A 15,902-nucleotide genomic window follows, 5' to 3' on the forward strand; every position below is an offset into this window, starting at 1 on the left:
AATTATCAACATTCACCATTTGCCAGTCACTGTTTTAGGAATGAAGAATGCTAAAAGGGGGAAAAATTAACAGCGCCTGACCTTAAGATGTTTATATAGTCTAGTGGGGAAGAGAAATAGAGATGTGGATAGCAGCTCATACAAGGAGAGGTGACATCACAAATACACTATGTTGCTGATTGAATCACACTGTACCAAGGCTAATCTGGCAGATCTTTTGCATCCACTTCTATAGAATCTGGCATTATGCAATTCTGATTTGTGACAGACTTGTTTCTAGACTAAAACTGCAAATGCCTTCTTAGCATATTCTAAACGTAGTTACTGGATTTCTGCATGTGGAAATACTTGCTTGAACCTCTAACTGTTTCCAAACAGGAAACAATATTCCACATGGTGAAGGCAAGCTGAATTTGGTATTGATGTTTATAACACAAACACTGGAGGAACTTCAATGTCCAGTCACGGAGTTCCTTAAATCATGTCCCTGATTAAATCTCACAAAGCATGCCAGATGTAGAGGCCAGACGCAGACTCACCTGCGTGGAATTTGATTAGACTTGGGAAGCAGAAAGATACTAAATGCAATTACGTTCTGATTCATTAGAGACCAAAGTTTGAAATAGTCAAGTTATTTCCACGATACAAATCTTTCAATATTCAATGCAGCATGTTGACTAGAATGCGTTATGGGACATAGCTCACAAGGGTGAGACAATGATAAGTAATGAGTGAATGATGTGCAGAATTCAGGACAAATGAGATCAAACTGTAGTTTACCATCTCTTTCAGGACAGTTTTTTTTTTTTTTTTTTTTTTTTTTTTTTGTGGAAGGTCTCCAAATCATATATTTCAGAAAGTTCTGGTTTAAGAATTCTATTTGATGAAAGATCAGATGGAGAAAACACTGCCCTTTCTGCTAGTGAAGTATGTTTTCATTCTGCTGCAAGTTCATGGCAGGAGAAAATATTATTTTTCAAATAAAAAGTATCATAAGTTATCTTAGTCCCTGTACTGGGCTATAATAACTGTGCTCTTTTGGCTTACGTCAAATCAGAGTTGATAATCAATTTTGCATCAACTATGCCCTGGAAATGTTCAGGAATAGGGTAGGAGACTTTCTAGGAGGTATGGGTTTGAGAAATTCTACAAGTTGGAATTCTTGGCTAGGAAATTATTTGATGCCTCTTTCGGTGCTTCAAATTTGCTAGTAACCAGCTCTAAAAATTTATATGCAAAGATTTTACTTTTAGTTCTTATATATCCATAACAATATATATCATTTCCAGTATTTGTACTGGAACTCCCAGTAACTGACAGAATGTACTACTCACTTGTACCTTAATTATTACACAGGAATTTTTTTAAGCATTGTAATCCTATATTTTATACTTTCCTCCTTCAGTTGCACAAGTAGAAAAAAATATGTAGCAGGGAAGAATGTTTAAATCCAAGACCTTAGGTATGCCTTACTTAAGTCATAAAATAGTGGGAACAAACTTATTTACGTATATTTAACATAATGAGAGGTCAGTTTTTAATTTTCTTTAGGAATTAGATTATAGGCCTAGACACAGATGGTATATATGTGACACTGATTATGTTTAATCCAAGTAGGGTATAGTGGAGACATATTGGTCTTTACAGCCTAGTTAAATTCCAGTAACATAGAATCATGGAAAGGCATTTAAACTCTTAAAACTTTTTAATAATAGTTTTCCATCTACTTTGAATTGCTCATATAAATACTATTATTTTATGAAGTCACATTTTTGAGTCACATTTGAATACCATCTACAATATTTCCAGTGCTGAAGACAGAATTTTTGTTTTCAATCCTGATCATTTACATCATATTTGCCAGCCCAAAACAGTTTTCTAGGTTTTCTAGAACTCATTATTTTCTCCCATAATGGCATTTCAGCTAAATAAAGGCAAAAAGAGAAGTAGGGTTTGATTTCCAGTTACCAAAATTGACAATTATGTGATTTACTTTTGATATAATTGAAAAGAAAATGCATATGTTCATGTATACATGCCAGCTCTGTGGGAATCATATGTTCTGGGAACACAGAGATGAATAAGACCTGGTCCGCCTTAGGGGACTCACATTCTAATGAGATGAACAGATGTATAAGTATGTGCAAGGGGCCAGGAAGGACAAATATAAGCCAGATGTACAGGGCAAGAGAGGACAAACATTGTGGGATAACAATGAGACAAAAGCCAAGGCACAGGCATAGCAGGCGTGAGTCTTGAGAGAAAGAAATTTGATGATGAAGAATTTCCTATGATACATTAAGATATAAGTGCTTCATCCCTAAGAGTTTAGTGATGATATATTGAGATTTGCTTTCTGTGTGGGTTTCAAATGGGTGGAAGACAAAATTGAAGTCATGGAGACTTATGAAATGAGTACTGCAGGAAAACATTTTTTAAAAGAAAGAGACGATTGTAGGAATGTAGGTAAGAAAGTATTGGACCCAAACTATAGGTGTGGCTTTGGTGCAGGAGAGGAGAAAATAGATTGAAAGGGATACTTCAAAAACAGAAAGGATGTAGTGATGTTAAGATATGACACGAGAAACAGAGAGACAGAGACGGTTCCCAGGTGGAGAGACTTTGCATGACGGTAGGGCGAGTTTGTGAGGATACATGATATTTCAATTTTCTCCAAGTTAATTGTGAGGTATTTGTGAGATATCATTATAAAGACCAACAATGAAACTCAGTACATTTTCAGTTCCAAATAAATGATGTAGTATATGAGTCCTACTACTACTGGATAATCTAGCTCCATGTGGACTGCTCAGGTGTTCGTGTCTGAGCTTCAGGTATAGCTGCAGCAACAGCGGCAAAGATGGGCTTGAGGGCTTCTTCCATTCTATTATGAAGTCTATCTGAGGATATAATTTCCCATAGTAACAACTGCAATATAGTCACCCTTAATGAGTTGCTACGCTGTCTGTGGTATAAGAGCTAAAAGTCCGTGTCTTTGGCTCACTTGGTAACATCAAGCAGACTGAAATTATAACTTGAAGGTGTTTTTTCCAGAAGAGCTCCATGGCTCCTGTATGTGCATATACTCCTTATCAATAAACCGATGAATTGCTGAAACCCACAGCTTCTCACCCAACTCTGCTACTGCCCTCCCAAATTTGGCTTTTAAACTTCTTTTCTGGATGGCTTCTAATTCCTTACTACTTTCCCACTTCATTCAAACCTTTATCTCAAATCTTATGTCTTGCTCAATCCCTATTGACATATTTACTGAACAAATGATTAAAATGAATAAATAATTAACAAAAGCTACATTTATCTGGCTTAGGTTTCCTTAAATGCAGTGTTCCATTTATTTTCCTCATAACCAAATATTTCAGTGGCTTTTCATTGGATAGATTCAGAATTCAGATTCAGCAATTTCACCCTGAAATTTAAAGGCATTCCACAATCTTCTTCCCAGTTACCTTCTGAAACATCTCTTTCTGTACTTGTTCTTGCAAATGCTTCCATACAATCAAAGGATGTATTTGCTTTTCCCTGAACAAGCCACATGTTTTTCTCCAGAACCTCTGCTCTCATCATACTGTTTGGCTGAAATGTCCCACCACATCTTCCCTACTCTTTTGTGTTCTCACCCTTTTTATGAGGCCAGACTCTGACTCCACCTTCCTCATAGTTTTCTAATATGGTTTTAGATGGCATGTTGTAGACGAATGCTGTCAGTTATTTCTTAAGTATTATTTTATCATGTTAAATACAGTTTTAATTCTAACTTTTCTTTTCAAAATTAATGACAGTCTTTTTAATAAAATACATGTAATAAAAAAGTTAAAGGCATAATTATAGATACTGCTAGATTAATGTCAGGGATTCCCACAGACTCTTTCTACGACTGTACTTCAAAGAGGTATTTCCAAATTAGAGAATTATGTCAACAGAGAAGGATGATTTGTTTGCTACTGTAAAGATATATGTTAACATTTCATTTAGTTGCTTTTAATGTATTTTATGATCCAAAAGACTATAATTTGATAGGAAAACCTTTCTGGTATTCTACAGTTGTAAAGAAAATGCTATTTACCTCAAGACACCAATATAATATGAACTATATTAGATTATTAAGGAGAGCGTTACTGCAAAGTCAAAACCATGACCATAACTCATAGAACTGCCACTATTGTAAGATGGAAATTGTTGATAGAAATGGACTAGACCAAGATATCTTCAAAGAGCCTGAAGAAGCAAAATGTTTATAAAAGCGAATAATAGTAACTGCTACCACAACAAAACACTTATTGAGTGTTTATGAGGTGTCAGGCATTGTGCTAAGCACTGGCCTTGGATTATCTCACTTACTTCTGGAGATCAAGGTGAAAATATTATGACATTTGGCTTTAAACAAATGAACTTCTAGGTAGACCTGCTGTATATATAGACTTCACATCATTATCATCGTTGTCATCATCATCATCATCACAGTAACTTATATATAATATATCAGATACTTGGCTGAGTATTTTATATCAGTGATCTCATTTAATCCTTACAGTTGTCCCATTGGGTAACTACTAATATCTGACTGGAAATCAAAACTCTGAGAGGATGCATTGCCCAAGATCTTTTTTTTTTTTTGAGATGGAGTCTCGCTCTGTCACCCAGGCTGGAGTGCAGTGGCAGGATCTCAGCTTGCTGCAAGTTCCGCCTCCCAGGTTCAAGCAATTATCCTGCCTCAGCCTCCTGAGTAGCTGGGACTACAGGCGCCTGCCACTGTGCCTGGCTAATTTTTTGTATTTTTAGTAGAGACAGAGTTTCACTGTGTTAGCCAGGATGGTCTTGATCTCTTGACCTCGTGATCCACCCGCTTCAGGCTCCCAAAGTGCTGGGATTACAGGCATGAGCCACTGAGCCCTGCTGCCCAAGATCATTAATTAGTGTCAGAGCTATGATTCAAACCCAGGCCTTACTTAAAGTCAATAATACCTATAAACTTCATAGTTTATAGGTCTATCACAACTTATTGTAGATTGCCTCCTCAAAGAAGAAAAGGGCAGCTTGCTGGGATGGTAGCATTCTAATAAATTCTACTCACTATTACATACCCAACAGCCAGAAAATGGCAAACCCTACTTCTTTCTCCCAAATATATGAGACCTTCATAACATGTAAATTTTATTAAGTAAAAATTCAAAGTTTGTGAAAGCTTGTGGAAGAGACCATACTTTATCCAAAAAGGCAACACGATACCTAATAAATACTTTTTCTTGTCCCTTTATTTGAGATTAAATCCTCTATACTATTATGTATTACAAGGGTACAATTATATGTCACTTTGTGATTTTTGTGATTTTAAAATATCAATTACTAAATAATGGCACTTTAGTTAACCATGAAAGGATAAAGTAGCATTATCTGACAATGGACAGAATGAACCAATTACCAACTGGTCCCACCAACAAGAGAGAGATATGCTTCCTCCTGTTAAAAATATAGAAGTGTGACCAGTCAGAATGGCTACTATTAAAAAGTCAAAAAATAACAGATGCTGGCAAGGTTGTGGAGAAAAAGGAATGCTTATACACTATTGGTGGAAGTTTAAATTAGTTCAGCCATTGTGGAAGACAGTATGGAAATTCCTCAAAGACTTAAAGACAGAAATACCACTCAACCCAGCAATCTCATTATTGGGTATATACCCAAAGGAATATAAATCATTCTATTATAAAGACACATGCAGACATATATTCCTTGCAGCACTATTCCCAATAGCAAAGACATGGAATCACCCTAAATGTCCATCAATGATAGACTGAGTAAAGACAATGTAGTACATATATACCATGGAATACTATGCAGCCATAAAAAAGGATAAGATCATGTTGTTTGCAGGGACATGGATGAAGCTGGAGTCCATTATCCTTAGCAAAGTAACACAGGAACAGAAAACCAAACACCTCATGTTCTCACTTATAAGTGGGAGCTAAATAATGAGAACAAATGGTCACATAGAGGGGAACAACACACAATGGGGCCTTTCAGAAGGTGGAGGGTGGGAGGAGAGAGAGGATCAGGAAAAACAACTAATTGGTACTAGGCTTGACACCTGGGCGATGAAATAATCTGTACAACAGCCCCCCACCCATGTCACAAGTTTACCTATGTAACAAACCTGCACTTGTACCCCTGAGCTTAAAAGTTAAAAAATATATACAAGTGTGATGTTAGCACATGTTCTGATATTCATTCAGTCAGTTACCAGCCATGAGTGTGTATGGGGCTCTGGGGTTAAGTCTTACGGAAGAAAGACAAAGGCCCTGACCTCGAGCATCTTACATTTTAGTGAAAAATATCACATGTCCCCAAGTCTGCACATTTAGAAACAAGTTCTTAGATTATTTTCAGATCATAAGAGAACTTATCTGAAAATACATGACTCGATCATAAAAAACATGCTGACTCTGATGTACTACTAAGGAGATGTACAACAATGGTGTTTTCAATAAAACAACTGAAGTGAAAATGATGCTCTGAGTTAGGAGATTCCTCTAGCAGAGGTGTTAATGTGCTCCAGCTTATTAGAGGATTGTATCAAAGAAAGCTGAACTGACGTTCACTGTTTTGTGTGTTTTGTGTCTTCTTTATGCTCCTTCCCCCAGTTATTTTCTGTATCTTTAAAGTGTCCCCTATTATTTTGACCACACATGCACTGTAATGGAAAGGACATGATACATTCAGCAGAATTACTTAATTAGGTTTTTGTAAGCAGTATGTGCCAAGTAGGCTAGGTTTGCTTTCTAGCCATAAAAAATATGCCTGCGATGCATGCCGTGTTCCCGAGGAGGAAACACAGTGATTGATGTGATGATAAAATGATGAAGGGAAGGATAAAGCCAGAGAGAGAAAAGTCTCAAAAGGGAAATAAAGTAGGGCAGCAGCTGCCCCCATCTTAATTGAAGCATAAATTTCAGAAGCAGGATCTGAGGGTTAATTTCAAGCATACACTGACAGTTTGTGTGTGTGTGTGCGTGTGTACACTTGTGTGCATATGTGCACTGCTGTGCACACAAGCTCTTTTCATCCTTTGTATGAAGGGTTTTTAAGTCAGTTTTATAAAGGAAAAGTTGCAAATGTATAAACGTATTGATTTTCACTGGAAGATGTTTATTTAGTCAGCATTTAACAGAGAATAACAGAATCCATGAAGGACAAGTGTTCCAGGCACTAGAGATACAATAGGCTAGAAACCACACATTTCTGCACTCATGGAGCTGAACGCTCTTAGTTTATCATTTCTTTCTGTACGTATCTTCCCTACTTCTACCGCACCCTTTGCCATAATCTTTTAAAATATATATATATATAAATGGCTTCATTTTCACATTTAACACCACCATAGCTGTGCATGCAAAAACACTACAGTCTAGCCACTACTTACACATCCAGCCTCTTCTTGCATCTCTCCCGATATCCCAGTTTCAAGCTTTCCATTCCTCAAACATAAAATTTATTTTTACATAATGGTGACTTTGTCAGACTGTACTCTGAGCCTCAAATACCTTTATACCAGTTTTCTATCAATTGCAATTCCCTCCATTTGATTGCAGTGCAGCTGAAATGCCTCTTAAGCTTCATGCTTTTTAATATTTCTAACAGTTTTAACAGTCCTTCATCTTAATTTCTGGATAATTTTGTGTGGAATGTGTCCTCAAAGCTCTCAGTTCATTTGAGCTGAAACGAGTTGTTCATATATCTGTTCATATGGCTTGTTATTTGTTGTTGTTTTTTCTTTGGTAAGTGTGAACTACTTGAGGACAGGGCAGTGAGGGTTGCTAATTTGTTTCTGGCCACATGCTGTTTTACATGTGTTAGGCTTTTACAAAGTGTTTACAGGGCAAATAAATATGCAGCCAGAAAGTATTTAAGAGTCACATGAGAGTTTTCATGAGGGAATCAGCTGCCTCATTAAATTTTCAATATTTTATTTCAGAAGATCTAACAATGTGAAGAGCTGCACAGGTGAGAATGCCCACTGCTGTCTGCAGATAGCAAGGGATATATTGCATACACAGGTGCTATTTAAGTGTTTTTCATGAATTACCTTGGGGAAGGCAAAGCCCATTAATGGGGCATACTATTATCAGGAATGTTTTCAGAGATCTCATCTTTTCTATCCTGTCTTTATAGCTTAATGTTGCTTCTATGTGTGAGCCTGTAGTAATGTAATGCTAAGCTTGGCAAATCTTTACTTTAAAAAATTCTTCAAGAATGAAAAATTGCTTCTAAGCTTAGAAACAGTACAAAGTTTTATAGCTTTGTTATAAACTTCTGAGAAACAGAATTAAGACACCTTGACACTCTTTCTACCTTACAGAGAAGCCAATATACATCACCATAAAATAATGTAACTGCCATTCATACAACAGAGAACAAAATAAATTTAAAACTAATGTAAACTGTAAAACTATAATATATAAATTTTCTGTTCATTTTAAAACACTTAACTTTTAACTGTGAAAACATTAATTCACTGTCAAATCTTTTATATTCCAGATGACACTTCTAATTCATATATTTGTATACAGAAAAGTGGAATGGACTCTCTCTGTACATGCTGATTAGCAGGATTCACTTCGAAGGGCTATCTGAAGTTTTGTGTTATAATACTTGGATCAAAATTATTTGTCCATTTTCCCCATACTTATGACTTATACAGTTCAGAAAGATAAAGTATTCCAAAGAAAGAAAGTTCATATCTCACAAACAGAGGAGCTCTTCCTTTGTGACAAGATAATTATTAATTGCATTATCTTATGATTATTTACCTTCAAAACAGGCTTAATTAATTTTATCTCCCTTTTAAAAAGTTTTTCTTTCTATACTTAATTTGAGCTCATATGTTATCAAAATCTAGGGCAATATTCAGGGTTTTGACCTCTAGTGGACTAAGTATTCCAACATTTGAATGGTTTCATTAGCTACTCTTGCACTGAAGCTTCTTCTCTCTCCAGTCTCTCCATTTTTGGAAGTAGTACCCCGCTCTCCTGGGCACACAGGCTGGGAACCAGGAAGCAGGGCAAAGAGGTATTCCCTCCACATTGTAATTCAAGAATACCAGAAAATTGTCTACTCTTTTCCTCATGCCCTTCATACAAATTCCTCCTGGTTCACTGAAGCATGAAATTCCATCATTTACTGCGGGCTCACAGCCAGGAGAAGGGATGCCAGGAAGCCATGTACATGTCTTCCTTTCTAGTGTTGACCTGGTGCCAGGCACTCTGTTATTGACTCTCTCCATCATTCTTCTGCATTACACCTTTTTCTTAGTGAGGGAACCAAAGCTCAGAGAAGTTAAGTAATTTTTTTAGGGTCACAAGGCAGATTGATAGAAGATATGATAACTGAACACAAGTTGGCTTGACTCCCAAATATGTGATTTAGCTACTATTCTAGGCTAATATTTATGTGGGCCTAGCACTGTATTAAGTATTTGTCTTACTAGATACTAGATACTTGTTTTCAGGGCAAATCAGTGGAGCACCTGATAAAAGTGCCCTACCCATATCAATTTACACCTCACCGCTGCAGTGCACTGGGCAAGACTTTGGACTGTCCGAGGTCATTCTCTGGCTCCTGCTCTCTCCAGCAACACTAATATGGCAGACTAAACGTGTTACAGAAACACTGGGGTACTCAGTCTAGCTCCTGCTGCTCATCGCACAGAAAGCCAATCACTGATACAACAGTATTGCCAAGGAAGATTAGACTTTACTCAGGTGCTGTACCTGAGGAGATGGGAGCTCAGTCTGAAATCCATCTCCCTGATTGACTAAAAATAGAGGTTTATAAAGCAGGGAAAGAATGTAACAATGTGTGAGAAAACAGTAACTGAGGAGGGGCAAGGAAGCAATCATGAGGAGTGAGGGGCCTGGCATCTCATTGTCTGGATGTGGGTATTTGGTGAGTGTCAGTTCTTTGATACTTTATTATTTTTTCAGAGGCCTGAAGGTCATTTCCTGAGGAAGGAACTCAGAGAAGACAAATGTAAGTTTCAAGCTTTAAGATCAGAAGGGTCAATTTCTATGTTTATCTTAAAAACTATCCATGGGAATACTGGGTCGGTTTCAAAAGCATGGGAGAATTAACTCTCTCACCCCAACCCCAGCAGCCCTCAACCAATGACTGATGAGAATGGTGTATACAAGCTGCAGCTCCCTTGCCTCTTGTGAGGAAAAACCCTGCACTGACTCTCAGAATTATCCACTGGGATTAGGCTCCAGTTGTCCACTTAATGACACTTTTGATAATATATCCTTTATCAGCTGCCCTTCTTACCCTGTCTCAGTTCCCAGTTTACCTATAGATATTTCCTGACATCTTTTCCAAAATAATCTAATCTATTCGCACTTGAATCTTGGTGTTGCGGTTCCCAAAGTCTGCTTCTTCGGAACCCAAACTAAGGCTATCAGCTTCATCTAAAATACAGATTTTCAGGAAGAGAAGGATTGGTGGACTTTGAGATCATCAGGCACTGAAGTGAACAGAAAAAGAGCTGGGCCACTCTCATTTGTTCCCAAATCATTACTACATCCACGTGTTCCTTAGTCCATCACTCACAGCTAGGGAGATGGCGTCACATGTTTGTCCGTGAACAGATACTATGCCAGTTCTAGGGAACAGGGATAATGCAATGAACAAAATGGATAAAATGCTCTGCCCTTATAGAAGTTATAGTCTAATAGCTGCCAAGAGATTTTTTTTAAAGAACCAACTGGATCTTCTAGAATGGAATAATACATATCTGAAATGATTTTACAAATTTTATAGGCTTAACTGCAGGAGAAAGGATGAATGAATTTGAAGACAGATGAAAAGAAATCATTCGAGCTGAAGCAAATAGAGTAAAAATATATTTTTTAATGAACAGAGGCTCAGTAATTGTGGGATAATATCTGACATGTAATTAGAATATTAGAAGAAGAGAGGGAGAATGTGGTAGAATATTTACTTGAGGAAAATGATGGCAGAATTTCCAAATTTGAGAAAAAATAGACTTGTAGACCCAACAAACTTGGCAAATTCCAAACAGGATAAATTTAAAGAAAATTACCATTAGGCAAGTCATCAGCAGACTGCTAAAAACCAGAGATAAAGCAGCCAAAGAAAAAAGACACATTGCCTATAGGAGAACAATTACCAGAAATAACCAAGCCAGAAGACAATGGAAAACCATCTTTAAAGTGCTTATAGGGGGAAGAAAAACCTGTCAACCTAGAATTTCATAACTAGTAAAAGTATCCTGAGTTATCCTGAATGAAGCCAAGCGAGTTATCTGCATCATTTGATCTGTGGAGGAACTTGTTTGGATAAGTTAGGCTACAACATGTGTCAGAGGGACTGCAGAGTGTGATTGGGAGCCAGGCTGCCTGAGTCCAATTTCTGATTCCAGCTGTCACTAGCCAAGTGAACTTGGGCAAGTTCCTCAGTTTCTCTCTGCCTCACTTTCTCATCTCTAATATGAGGATAACAATAAGGTTCAACTCACATGGGTATTTCATGGATTAAGTGAATTATTTTATTTCCAACAGTCTGAGGATTTTCCCCGTATCTTTCTGTTGTTAATTTCTAGTGTAATGCCATTATGGTCCAAGAACGTATTTTGTTCAAGTTGTTAATTTCTAGTGTAATGCCATTATGGTCCAAGAACTTCAATTCTTTTATCTTTATTTTTTAATTTTATTTTGAGATGAAGCCTTGCTCTGTCACCCAGGCTGGAGTGCAATGGCGTGATCTCCGCTCACTGCAACCTCCACCTCCAGGGTTCAAGCGATTCTCCTGCCTCAGCCTCCTAAGTAGCTGGGATCACACGTGCCTGCCACCATGCACAGCTAATTTTTGTATTTTTTAGTAGAGACAGGGTTTCACCATATTGGTCAGGCTTGTCTTGAACTCCTGATGTCAGGTGATCCACCTGCCTTGGCCTCCCAAAATGCTAGGATTACAGGCGTAAGCCACCACGCCTGGCCTGATTTTTTTTTTTTTTGAGACGGAATCTTGCTCTGTCTCCCAGGCTGGAGTGCGGTGGCGTGATCTTGGCTCATTGCAAGCTCTGCATCCCGGGTTCATGCCATTCTCTTGCCTCAGCCTCCTAATTTTTTTTTGCATTTTTAGTAGAGATGGGGTTTCACCATGTTAGCCAAGACGGTCTCAATCCCCTGACCTCATGATCCACCTGCCTCAGCCTCCCAAAGTGCTGGGATTACAGGCTGGAGCCACCACATCCGGCTGGCCCTGATTTTTAAAAATTATTTTTATTTATTCTTTTTTTTTATAGACAGGGTCTCACCTTGTCACCCAGGCTGGAATGCAGTGGTGCTATCACAGGTCACTGTAACCTCAAACTCCTGGGCTCAAGCAATCCTCCCACCTCAGCCTCCTAAGTAGCTGGAACTACAAGCACACACCAACATTCCCAACTAATTTTTAAAAATTTTATAGAGATGAGGTCTCACTTTGTTGTCCAGGTTGATCTCAAACTCCTTGTCTCAAGTGATCCTCTCACCTTGACCTCCCAAAGCACTAAGATTACAGGTGTAAGCCACTGTACCCAGCCAAAAATCCTTTTATTTTATTTTTTCTTATTTTTCTTTATTCCCTTTGATATACACAATCAACACACAAATTCTTTTAAATTGTAAATGTCTGTTTAATGACTCAGGATATAGTTTATCTTGGTAAATATTTCCTATGCAGTTGAAAACAATGTATATTTTGTTGTTGGGTGTAGAGTTCTATAAATGTCAACTAGATCCAGTTGATTGATGGTATTGTTCAGTTCTTCTAAATCCTTACTGATTTTCTGTCTGCTGGTTGTAGTACTAAGAGAGGAATGTTAACATCTCCAAAAAAAATTTTTTTTTAAGTTTTCCTTTCTAACTCTGAGGTTTTGACATATAACCCAATTTTATGGTAAATACTGAAATAAAAATAACTAGGATTAACTCTAAGACTTAAAGGTATAAGACTATGGAAGTCTATCCCAAAGTATTTTCGCTACAATTATGTGTTAGATACCAATGCTATGAAACATAGAACGGGGTTGCACTTTCTTCTACTAATGTATGCTGTGTTTTGATGTCCCCCTCATTTACAGACTGTCAGAAGTCTTCTAAATGTGAGTAATCCACTTTGCCACTAAACAGGACAAAAAAATTATTCACCAGCTCAGTTCATCAAACAAACATTACTGCCACGAGATTGGTAATCTACACTATTTCAAAACATTTTTAAATTTGTAGCTATTTGGGTTTTATACTCTTATGATATCATCTTATATGCAAATAAGTCATTAGGGAATTGAAAATTAATGTTTATTAAACTTTAAAAGATTGTTTTCAAATACTTCAGAAGTCTTCATTTATATCCAGATAATTATGTCAGGCTATAATTTACTGACTGAGTGAGTTCCATTTACTTTATTTTCAGAAAGTATGAAAGCTATATTTGTAAAAAGCTTAAGGTGTTCAAGCATTAGTGACATAGAATAATCTCCATCCATTGCTTTCTAAATAAAGGAATTTTACATTCTTTTTTCTGTTTCTATACTTGAACTTAAAGAAAATCTTGCCTTGCAATGCATAAAATTCAAAGAAACTGTTAAAGTCTCAAAGGTCTTAGAGTCAGAAGACAAGAATACCTTGTAGTGTCTTCAGGTAATTATTGATAACAAATTTAATTGATGTTTTAGGGGAGGAAGCGAGTTAAAGAGAGAGATAAGAAGATCTGACCAAAATATAGTTAATAGTTGAGAAGAGTTTCCAGCATGTAATAGAAAAAGTAGATAAAAGAGTACTTGAATAAGAATGCAATATTTTATATCCTCAGAGCCAAAATAATACAGTATGTCATTGTATCACCATCTTAAATAATAGGTGAATAGATTAGAATGATAAATACTTTCAAAGAAATAAAAGGCAGAACAATGGTATAATCTGCTGAATTGGAGTAACTTTGAAGCGTATTTATAAGATCATATGCCATGAACTGATATTCACTTCTATGTTGTATAAAATATAAATACTTAATGGCAACACTTTCTCTACTACACCTTCAAAAGTACAACTTTTTATGCCATTAGAGTGCAGAACAGTAGCTTAAAGAGGAAATCTTTATAGTACTGGCCTCTACAGTATTAATATGCCTGTATTATGTGTATCTTAAAATAGCTCCCTTCTCCTCTTATGAGTAAAGGTACTCAATTATTACTATATGCATTCTCCTAAATCCAAGGGAGCCCCATTCTTTAACAACCTGGTCCGTGGACTTAGAAAACAAATAGAAAAGCTATACATTATTCATATATCTTGGCAGCACACTAAAGCCCTTAGAGCAAGTGATAAATGATCAGATGTCTCCCTCAAACCTTACCTGGTTTACTCTTTTGAAAAATCCAACCCTTGCCGTCTCCCACACAAAGCTCTTGGCCACTGGGTGAAATCCAAGCTGGGTAGTTGATCATGATAATTCCAGCATGTCATGGGCAGCAGCATCTCTCAGAGTCCCACAAGCCAACTGCTTGAAACGAACCTGCAACAAACAAGATATTTCTCCGTTTTAATTGAAAAATAGTGAACCGTGTCCTAGGTCCAGGAGGCATCACAACTTAATAAGGGTATCATAAAGGAGTGTGTGAGGGACTATAAATGCCTCTCAAGATGCTGATAAACATTAAAACTGGAAGACTGAAGTTTATGTACTACAAAAGGTGTTTTTGCCAAATGCATGTTCCTCTGCATGTTGTTATTGATCTACTCAAGCCATCGGTTATTAATGAACATTATTGATATTAAAACTTATACATGCTATAGTATGTACCACCTCTTCTTCAGGTAGGTAACCAGTTGGGGTACTCAGAGTATTTTTCTACTTTACCCATAATATTCTCAGGGTAACTAGGCAATGGGATGCAACAGGGCAAAACCCATGAGCAGTTAGAGCAAAATCCACAAGATTGTGGATCAGGACAATTTCCTTTGTGATTTCTGATGCTCCAGTCAATGTCAACATTTCTTGTATAAATGTTGGGTCACCTCTCTAGGATAATGTGTGAGAAACAACTTTGAGGGACATATGTAAGGTGTTGCAAATTGAGCAGCTACCATTATTGATATCAACATACAGACTGTATGACGGTAAGACAGTACTGTAAGACAGTAACCAATGTAAATGCATCGTAGCCAGAGTCTGTACACAAAGGAATGACCAGACTCAAGAAAATAATTAGACAGCTAATTTGGAGGCAATGTACCACATATTTAATGATTCAGTTGTTTATGTCCATGAGTAAATATGGCATTTAAACTTAATTAGCATGTTTGACTTTCATTCATACAGAGAAAACCTATGTATAATCAGTAACCTTTATTGGACTGTTACCTGACACATAAGCAACACTTCAATACACGATTAGGATGATACTAATGAACAAAATTGCTCATTGGTCTTCCCAGGGTAGCTCTTAAAAACTATTAGATTTTTTATAACTATAACAACCATATTTAGTAATACATATAGAGAAGCAAATTTATTACTGTTATTTTCTAAGTAGTGCACAGAAAGGGCTTAGAGGTTATTCTAAGTGTGTAGGGGGACTTGTGAATAGCTACGTTCTGAAGGTTCATGGACACAGGTGCAGAAACTGATTTTAACAAGCAACAAAATAATAAATCCTCATGCACCTGTGATTAGAGCTTCGTGGATTCCCAGAAGTCAGTGTGCAGACTTTGTTAAAAGGCACAACAGTATGATATCCTATTATGCCATTTCAGCCAGAATGCTAAGATGACAAATGGTTCAAGTTGAACACATGCCTTGCACTAGAATGCAGAACTTCAAAATAATTCCTT

The 15,902-nt window shown here is 37.0% G+C and overlaps 1 protein-coding gene across 1 annotated transcript in view; it reads right to left on the reverse strand.

Annotated features, from left to right (window-relative positions):
* Window positions 1–14,583, reverse strand: part of LINGO2 (leucine rich repeat and Ig domain containing 2) — a 338,438-nt gene extending 323,855 nt beyond the window's left edge. Inside the window, exon 1 of the mRNA XM_017869341.1 lies at window positions 14,425–14,583. The gene's annotated coding sequence lies outside the window, so the exon portion shown is untranslated. The remainder of the gene's footprint in view (window positions 1–14,424) is intronic.
* Window positions 14,584–15,902: the final 1,319 nt, after the last annotated feature.

The sequence above is a fragment of the Rhinopithecus bieti genome, unplaced genomic scaffold, assembly GCF_001698545.2.
Source record: "Rhinopithecus bieti isolate Rb0 unplaced genomic scaffold, ASM169854v2 scaffold_2572, whole genome shotgun sequence".
NCBI classification, from domain to species: Eukaryota; Metazoa; Chordata; class Mammalia; order Primates; family Cercopithecidae; genus Rhinopithecus; species Rhinopithecus bieti.